The sequence below is a fragment of the Leguminivora glycinivorella genome, unplaced genomic scaffold, assembly GCF_023078275.1.
Source record: "Leguminivora glycinivorella isolate SPB_JAAS2020 unplaced genomic scaffold, LegGlyc_1.1 Scaffold8, whole genome shotgun sequence".
NCBI classification, from domain to species: domain Eukaryota; kingdom Metazoa; phylum Arthropoda; class Insecta; order Lepidoptera; family Tortricidae; genus Leguminivora; species Leguminivora glycinivorella.
The window spans coordinates 525492-535826 of record NW_025952833.1 but is presented as its reverse complement, the minus strand read 5'-3'; the positions used below and the strand labels follow the sequence as shown (position 1 = coordinate 535826).

At 37.4% G+C, this 10335-nt stretch overlaps 1 non-coding gene across 1 annotated transcript; it reads right to left on the bottom strand.

Annotated features, from left to right (window-relative positions):
• Window positions 1–8137: 8137 nt before the first annotated feature.
• Window positions 8138–8211, bottom strand: Trnas-cga. Its single transcript has one exon. It is a non-coding gene; the product is annotated as a tRNA-Ser (tRNA).
• Window positions 8212–10335: the final 2124 nt, after the last annotated feature.

Genomic DNA, 10335 nt, shown 5'->3' with positions numbered 1-10335 from the left:
AGACAACGACATATATAATATTATACAAATACTTATATACATAGAAAACACCCATGACTCAGGAACAAATATCTGTGCTCATCACACAAATAAATGACCTTACCGGGATTCGAACCCGGGACCGCGGCGCAGCAGGCAGGGTTACTACGCGCTAGGCCAGACCGGTCGTCAGTTTATAAGTTAGCAGTATAGAAAGGACATTCACACACAAATTGACCGAGTCCCACGGTAAGCTCAAGAAGATCTGTGTTGTGGGTACTCAGACAACGATATACATATACATAATACACAAATAACATCCATGACTCGAAAAAAAAATATCTGTGCTCATCACACAAATAAACGCCCTTACCGGGATTCGAATCCAGGACTGCTGCCGACTAGGCCATGTAAAATGGTATACTAATGGTAAATACTGCTACGGACAAAGCAAAAGCGAACAAAAAGTTTTACGAAAACGGTCAGTTCGGTTTGCGAGTGTAGTCCACGAGTGGACAGTAACTCGGCGTACAAACGTGACATGAATCCGGGAACCGGATTATACTGGTTTGAACTGAAAATCGTGCCTTAGGCAACTATACCGTGGAATAATATATACCAGTAAAGTCCCAAGCAATGTGCAAGTGATGATTTCTGTACTTTGTCACTTTAACGTCTTGTCTGAAATATCGTACGAAATTGTCAAACGATTGAAAGCGACAAGGTATAGAAATCATCATTTATTTAAGCCTGTGAACATACAAGAGAGATTACCAAACTATTAAGCTAAACTGCTAATACATACTACATGTATCAATTAAAATAATAACATAACATAACATATCATTTCCTGAAAGGTTGACTCGAAGAGATCCCATTAAGATGATGCAGGAGGGGTCAATTCTCCATACAAATGCTCTCGATTATTTCCTCCCTGGTTTTTAAAGATAGAACGCTGATCTTTTCAACACAAATTATTATTATTTTTATCTGTGTCGGACCGTTTTGATTTTTTTGATATTCTTGTTTTTAAAGACACTACAGGCCATTAAAAGTTTTCGGCCTTATTGATTGTGGCGCAAAAAAAGGTTTGGTATTCAAAATTGGTAACAATTAGCCAAAAAAACTAAACGGTCTCATACAGATTATTCAGATTCTCAAATTTCGTTACGATTAATTAAGTTTTGAAGGATCAGTCGATGTCGGAACCTCGATTTTATACATTTCTTCGCAATATTTTTTAACTAAGTTGTTAATAATGCACAAAAAAAATCTATTTAATTACACTAGTATATTTAGATAAAATTCCCAAATTAAAAGGGGGCCTCCTCTCCATTTTAGCATTTTCGCTCCTGTAGCGTCTTAAGGGATAAGTCCGCCTACATTGTATATTACTGACTCTGTAACTGTGTCTTTTTTGTTTCCTTTATGTACAATAAAGTTTATACATACCTCTACACACATACATAACATTAGAAACAAATACCATATCAAGAACAATAAACTAACATTATTGGTCCATAACTGAAACCAATCTATTGTAATCTCGCCAGCAATATCACTATTACTGGTACAGCCCATAACCTATAACTCAGTCCATGATTGGGTCATAAGCTGTACCTCTGTCTATGATTGGGTCATTAACTGGGGCGATTGTTGGTGTCGGGGACCATTTATCATGTTTGCCTTGTCTCTGGGTCTTGCAGCCTAATTATATTAGACGTAACGCTATGATATGAACAGTAATATTTGTATCTCGAGTTCAAAAAGATACTTCAAGCAAAAACGATTTAATACTGGACTGACAACGCCCATACAAAAAAGCGTACCCCTGTAATGTATGGATGGGCCTTTTAGATTTAAAACTAGATGGCGCGGTTTGCAGCCTGAAAGTGGCAAAAATCATATTTTCCCCAAATATTTTTGTGTGTTTTTATTTTTTACAAGAACAAATGACATATTTCTTTATTTTAAAATCATGATATCACGTTAATACACATTTTCATCAGTGTATAGTTAGGATAGTATTCAATAGGTGGCGCTAAAAAATCGAGGTATGATTCTTAGTATGAAGTATGTAAATCCTATATAAATTATCCTTGCTTCAAGTCTTTGAATTTGTAGGACTACTAATACATTCATAGTAAAACTCAATCAACTAATCATTTTATTTGTTAAACATAGGTACTAGGTACCACAGGTACCTATGTTTAACAGATAAAAATCATGGCCCACTGACCAAGAAAGTGGTCTACCAGTTTTAACCAAAGTTTCTGTGAGCTCTAAGGTTCTACCGATCGCTAAGGTTGACTTGACACATGGCATGACCTAAATAATATCATATATTATAGCCAGAGCAATTGTCACTGACATAATATTATTGCAAGCGGAAATCGATCTTGTTGTCTCATGACGTTCAAACGAACCTCAACTGTAACTGGTAAACCACATTTTTAGTTGACTGTACAGTACATAGGTGTTACAAAATATTTTTTTAGTATCACTATGTTTTACCAACAACAGGTCAACATTAGGTATACAAATTCATTGGTGGTTGTGAACATTAAATACTTAATAAATATAAGTAACATGCATACAAAACTAGGTAAGTATTATGTTAACTTTATGATCTCATTATAGTATTTAATGATTAGTAAAAAGTAGATAGTCATATCTGATAATTGTTTTCCATCACGATGCCTGCACTTAAAAAATGTTTCTTTTTGACCCAGAGGTAGACTGGTAGAGAATGCCATAAGTGAAGTTAAGTTGTACTTATTTTCATGTGCAATAATGTATAAATAAATAAATGAAGCTTCGTCTACTCTGTGGCGTAAAACAGCCCTCATTTGCATTTTCCCTCCATTTTAACTTCGTATTTTAAAACGTTATAATAAACCTCTCCTGACTAATTACCCGGCCGGCTCAAAGCTAAGAAAATACTTAACAAGATAAGATTTCGCTTAGCAAAGAATAATGAACGTATATTTTGCTTCGTTTTATCTGTAAAAAAAGGTAAAACAAAATACATACTTAGGTACATTATGCAGAATGCGCGTTCTATGAACAAAGCTTCTACCGAAAACAAAGCCTCTACTGAAATTATGTAATTACAACGAGTTTCAGGCTAATTGAGGTTCTCTACAAACATTCCAAGATGGCCGGCTTATCAAGATTAGCTTTTACAATTTAATAATAGTTATTTGTTATACAAGGGGGCAAAGTTGTATTTTAACGCCGAGTGTGGAACTGAAAAACGAGCAAGTGAAAGGATTATATAGTTGAACCACGAGCGAAGCGAGTGGTTCGAGAATAGAATCCTGAACTTAGCAAGTTTTTCAATACACGAGAAGTAAAATACATTTGCACCCGTGTGTAACACAAAACTTTTCCCCTCACTATAGCGAGGAAACTACAACGCAAAAAAATGCGTTTATCACTGCTTCCAGTACTTCCACAGGTGGTAAATCATCTTCATTACTAAATTCAGCTACTTTTATCAATTTTAAAGCAGTTAATTTGACTATATTCAAGGTCAAATTACTTTACCCACTAGTCGATAAAATGCGTTTTTACCCGCTGGTATTAAAGGATAAAACACGTGTTTCCGAGCTAGTGAGGGGAAAAAATATCTCCTCTTTTAGTCTTCATTTATATGTCGGATCGTGGGCGTATCATACCAGAACCGTTGTCAGGACCTTCCGTAGTTGTTTATGAGAGCTTTCAATGAAATACCATGTCCATATCATAGAATTTACTGCACAAAACCGATTACACATTAAATCACATCACAGTAATACATTCCGACTAATATTTCGAGTAAACCGCCGGATTAGACCGATGAATCTCCAACAACGCCAGCACTCCTCAACCATTTTCCCTGCAGATCGATTGACAGCCTCCAATCCTCTATTCATCATCTGTTTTTCGATTTCTTTTAGACAGTAGCGTCCTCTCTGACGTTTTGGCAGAACTCAGTCGAATACCAGGCAGGTTGTACAAAGTTGTAAAACCCTTGTTTGCTCTATTTGTCAAATATAGCGTCATAAAACGTATCTTAAACCACATTTTGATCATTCTCCGACATATAAGTAGGTGAAAACCTTTTCTGCGCAGTTGAATTTTAAACACAGTTTATTGACTGTAGTTTTAGTTAAGGCTCATTAGAGCGTTTCAGGATTAAATAACTGACCCAGACTTAAGCGTTTAACTGTTTCTGTGCGGTTGACACGAGAGGCGTGTCATTAAGGTTTTTGTCACCCTTGTTCCTCGTAGATAACCAAGATTGATAACTGGTTTTGTATGCGGAAAAATAATTCTTCTTAGCTAACCGGGTTATGAAAAAGGATTCTTTCTTTCTTCGTACAAAACTATTATTTTTTGCAGCTTTCTACGAAGAATATTTTTTTTTCTTGGGTTACCCGGTTTTTAACTGGGATTTTTTTCAGAGTGAATAGTGAGTGAAAAAGGCACGATCTGTGATAGGAAAATCCGTATGTCTAGAACCTAACCACAAAATTAAAATTTTGAAAAAACCCCGACCGCGACATAGCGGACCGATTTTCATGAAACATGGCTAAGAACACTTCCGACTAACTCAGCTTTCAAACAAAAATAAATAAATCGAAATCGGTTCATCCATTCGGGAGCTACGATGGCACAGACAGACACACATACAGACAGACAGACAGACACGTCAAACTTATAACACCCCGTCGTTTTTGCGTCGAGGGTTAAAAATTGGTCAATAGGTCAAAATTACCTAATATTTAGGACATCGCACACCTTACGTCCCTCGGGAGTTGGTGTCAACAACTGGGGCAATATTATATATCAAATGAGGTCATCTGCTGAAATATTGTCGAATTCGAATTTATTTTACACTCTACCACTCTACCACGAGTATAATAAAGAGTACTTTCGTACAGTATGGCCACTCCCGCTCCCGGCTGAAAGTGCCGCCCATCCCCTCTCGGTTACCTCACAGTTACCGCCTGTCAAAAACGCGACCAGTCGACCTGTCATATCTCACTCATAACAAGCATGGTACACGATAACCTACACGAGCTTAGAATGTGTGCTATTGACGCGCCTCTTTCATATTTTCATCGCCAGTGTCCGAGACATCTTGTGACACTCAATTCCGAGGTCGTGGATTCAAACTCTGGCTCGTTCACATTTGCCGGCCGCTTTTCTGTGAAGAAAAATATCATGAAGAAACCTGACTAATCGAAATAGGGCCTAGTTTACTCTCTGGGTTGAAAGGTCAGATATCAGTCGTTTTCGTTAAAACTGGTATCAAAGAGGATCAAGTACCTATATTATAGAGAGTCACTGTCAAAGTAAAATATGTAATCACAGTGCATAGACTGCTATCCCTCGTCACAAGCTTAAAACTTTTAATCCTCAGTTTTGACAATTTGGCCCATATTCTTAGCTTGATATGAGTTAAAATGTCAAATATTAATATTAGCTCCATCTAACCGAGCTTCCCCCAAAGATATAACGCCATAGGCCACCGTACTTTTTTCTATATGGTTCTGAGGTACGTTTTTTTTCTTAGACTGTAGCTTTCGGAGTTACATATTATGTCTTTGCTAGTATCTACGTCAAAACTTGGGATTGCTTGATATAGTGCGCTACATCCAGGATCTCATGAGCCGTGGCAAAATACTCGTTAGGAAAAAGAACAAAAAAAAGTTCAGGTTAGATTATTAAATTTGTTGTGTAATATGATTGACGATAATGTGTTTATGGCAGCCTTTGAAATTGACTACCAAAACTGGGAGAGCTTGCCGAGAAGCGAACGGAGTGAAAGTGCGTTGGAGATGGTCGCAAGTTCGTCGATGAGACCCTGGTTTGCGGCACTTGCTGATAGAAGGGAGAGAAGACCTTTGTCAGCTATGTGGCAAAATATGTCGCTCTTGCATAGGTCTATTTAGTCATCAAAAGCGGTCTCTCGGACATTGCACCATGAATCGTCTGAAATAGACGCTAAGGCCAGCAGTGTGTGTTTATGAAGGTGCCTGGTCCCATTTTTGCGAATTGCGAATAAAAAAGTTTTTCCTTGTGCGAATCTGGTCGCTAGTATTTTTATAACTTCCTTCCTTTCTGTAACTTGACTCGCTTCTTCTTAAACCGGACTTTTCCTTCCCCGAAGCGTTAAGTTACCGTAAACATAAAGCAGATACAACTGCCCGGGTCATAATTCAAACGTATTAAAAGTTTGAACGGGAAACCGGAGCTATTGTTAATAACAAACTTTGTTTTTTGTTCGAAGCATCTGTTTAGAGCACTTCTTAATTTATTTTGTAAACAGAACATTATTTTATGACGTGAGAAATTCGGAGAAAAATTTTCCGAGATATAAAGGTTTTTACAGACAGATTTTAGAGATATTTTAGGATGTATTTAACAGTTCGCATTTTGATAAAAAAAACCGGCCAAGAGCGTGTCGGGCCACGCTCAGTGTAGGGCTCCGTAGTTTTCCGTATTTTTCTCAAAAACTACTAAACCTATCAAATTCAAAATAATTTTCCTAGAAATTCTTTATAAAGTTCTACTTTTGTGATTTTTTTCATATTTTTTAAACATATGGTTCAAAAGTTAGAGGGGGGGCACACTTTTTTTCCCTTTAGGTGCGATTATTTCCGAAAATATGAATATTATCAAAAAACGATTTTAGTAAACCCTTATTCATTTTTAAATACCTATCCAACAATATATCACACATTAGAATTGCAATGAAAAAAAAAACACTCCCCACTTTACGTGTAGGGGGGGTACCTTAATAAAACATTTTTTTCCACTTTTTATTTTTGCAATTTGCTGGCGTGATTGATATACATACTGGTACCAAATTTCAGCTTTCTAGTGCTAACGGTCACTGAGATTATCCGCGGACGGACGGACGGACGGACAGACAGACAGACAGACAGACATGGCGAAACTATAAGGGTTCCTAGTTGACTACGGAACCCTAAAAACTGTAAATCATCGAATCACGAGAAACGCTTCAAAAGAACTAAGTGTGTTGCATCTTTCTACAGTTATGCTGTTTTTGAAAACGTTCTCCGTTTACTATAAGAAATATTTTCGAGCGAGAATGTTACCCTTACAGAACATACGAGTAAAATATTCTCGACAACGGTACAACAATATATTTACTTCCTTTTAGCATCTACCAGTAGCTTTAAACGTTTGAAATATGAAATGCAGAGAGCGCTCCCAAAGCGCAGTTTGCGCGGCGGTTATTCATCATCATCAACATATCAGCCATATATCGCCCACTTCTCCCGGTTCCGGGCTAGTCTCATCCAGTTGTGACCCACAATTTTCCGGATGTCGTCGACCCAACGAGTGAATGGATGCCAGGCACTTCTTATATTTGTTAACGGCCACCATTCTGTTAACATTTTAGTCCACCTGCCATCACTCTGCTTAGTAACATGTCCTGCCCAACTCCAACCGGCTATGACTAGAACTGCTGCTGGCTATTAATAGAACCAAATTTATACCGGAACCAATATCACATACATTTTCCAACACATACCTACAAGGCAAGATTGCTGATTCGTACAAAAAAAACTATAACTTTTGCTTTCAGCTAAAGCTCTGCGGTGCTTGAGAATTTTTTCCATATTCGAGCGTTGACTCTCTACAATAATATTTCGACCAACGGTAACGTTTCTTCTTCCTACACACGAGCGAGATTATGCAAATCTCGCTTATTTCTCCAGAGGACATCTCGAGGCTTCGCAAATGGAATTATCAGACAAAAACATGTCCGTGACAACTCGCTGTAACGTGTTGTGTACAAATTAGGTTACGGAGTTGTGTTGAAATGGATATGTGAATGTTTTCTAGGTGTTTTTAAAAACTTTAACCCCGTTGCTTTTATTATCGTCGAAATTGAAGTTCAAAAAAATTATTATTTCTCAATTTCACGTTTCTAGTAAGACTACCTAGTACGACGTGTAATGTTTACTGCTTCAAAAAAAGTTCTAGCTCTTGATTCGCCAAGGTCAGGCATATTTTTGAGTAACTTATGTAAAGTAAGATGGGGGTGACTGAAGTAAAATCTTCCGAATAACAAAGCAGTACGTTATAAACTGAAATAGATACCATACACTAAAGAAAAAGCGATCAAGCCCACTGGTGGCGAAGCCGGGAATCGAACCCGGGTCTCCAGCTATCGCGGCTGACGTGTTCGACCGCTACACCACCTCGACCGCCAAAAAAAAAACAAATCAAAAATATTTTAATCAAATAATTTGATTTGTTCCCTACATCGAAAGCAGTACGTTCTAAATAAATGTGTCACATTCAAAATATAAACTATAAGAAAATAGAAAAGAAAACTAAAACCACTATTATTTTCTGGCAATTTAAACGCAACCATTTTGGCGCGCTCGATCGAGTGTACTCTGACGTCACACGTCTGGCCGTAGACACGAGTGGGAACGAGAAAAGAATAACTCTTTCTCGCTCTCACTTACAGAGGTCAAGTGTAACATGACGTCACGTTGCGTTTTGAGAATCAATGCAGGAATTTTAAAAAGCCACTTTTTAAAATTAAATTTCACTATTAAATTGTGAAAGTATTTTGTAAACCTATGTTTTTTCCCAATAAATATTACAAATAAACAGTTATTTGTTTTACAAGGGGGCAAAGTTGTTGTTTAACCGCACGTGCCAATATTGATACCAGAACAAGCGAAAGATTCCAAGTGAAATCTTGGGAAATGATCAAGAAATCAACTCAAGAAATCTTGAGTGAAATCATCAAGAAGTGGAATCTTGAGCGCCAACATGAACTAAATACTGACTATGAAACATCAAACTAAATTAAATCTACCAATTTATTCAATATTTATGATTCAAAATCATCATTTATAGGTGGCTAGCTTCGATCAGCCAGCTCAAGATATCAAGTTAAAATTTGTGTGAAATTACTTTGCACTCTTGTGGATAAAAATCAATTTTGATATCTGTTTTCGAATAGAAAAGTAAGCCTTTACTAGTTGGTGTGGTGAAAAATATATTTGCCATTTTGGAGTTACGTGCATATATACGTGCATACTGTCACATCAATCTCTTATTCATAGTGAAATCCTCAAATCCTAGATGTAAATAGCATTGTAGCTGGACATGAATATCAGCGGACGTTTATTCAAACCTTATAATAGGACCGGATACCCCCGGAAATGCTTTAAAAACCTTTTTATTCTTTTATAAAGAGCAATATAACTTCCGGGTAATTAAACTCTTGTCACTGAAGATTAATTACACCTCATTAATGCATCATTCATTATCCTGTTGTTTATTCGATCGTGAAAGTTTTTTTATAGTAGCAGTTCGCAGTTTCATTTGCATTTAGTAGTGGAAGTTTTAATTATAGTTGACTAGCTATTGCCGGTTCGCTCGTGTTAGAAAGTGACAAAAAGTAGCCTATGTCACTTTCCATCCCTTCAACTATCTCCACCTAAAAAATCACGTCAATTCGTCACTCCGTTTTACCGTGAAAGACGGACAAACAAACAGACACACACACTTTCCCATTTATAATTTTAGTATAGATAAAATGGTAAAGTACTAAACACTTACGCCGTGTCTTGCGTGGGCGACGGTCGCGCGACCGTCGCCGTCGCGTCTCATACTTCCATATCGATAAGGTTTGATTTCGTATGCGTCGCATTGCCGTCGCGCGACCATCGCGCGACCGTCGCCCACGCAAGCCTCGGCGTAAGGCACTTGTCCCACCAGAAGCGATAAGGTACCGGCGATAGACAAGAACAAAAGATAGTCACTCCCGTGTAAATAAAACTCTCTCAAAAATTTACATTTCTGGCTGATGGCAGTGGCCACCGTCTGCATTCTAGTGCGAATTTATGTCTTGCCATTCCCCCTCACAAATCTCGTGGATACCATAAGTCTTTTGCTGTCCGTGCAGTGAAGCTATGGAATGAGCTGCCCGTCTCGCTTAGACAGGCACAATCGGTTGCGTCGCTCAAGGAGAGGCTAAAGAAGCTGTGGTTATCTGACTAAATTGCCTATGTTGCTTTATATGTAAATGTATTTTGCGTTTCTTTCTAACTTAGTGTATTTTTCTCATTCCTTTTTGTGTGATATAGTTATGTTTGTCCTATAACTATATATAGATTTTTATCCATTGTCTTTATGGTACCTTGTTGTACAAATTGCTAGATTTTGTTACCCTCTTTAACTCTTTCCTCTCATTTACTCAAAGGTTAACTGGAAGAAATCCCTCTATGGGATAAGTTCGCCTTTGTACTTCGCATCTCAATGTATGTTATTTTTAATGTGTTTTTGTACAATAAAGAGTTACTACTACTA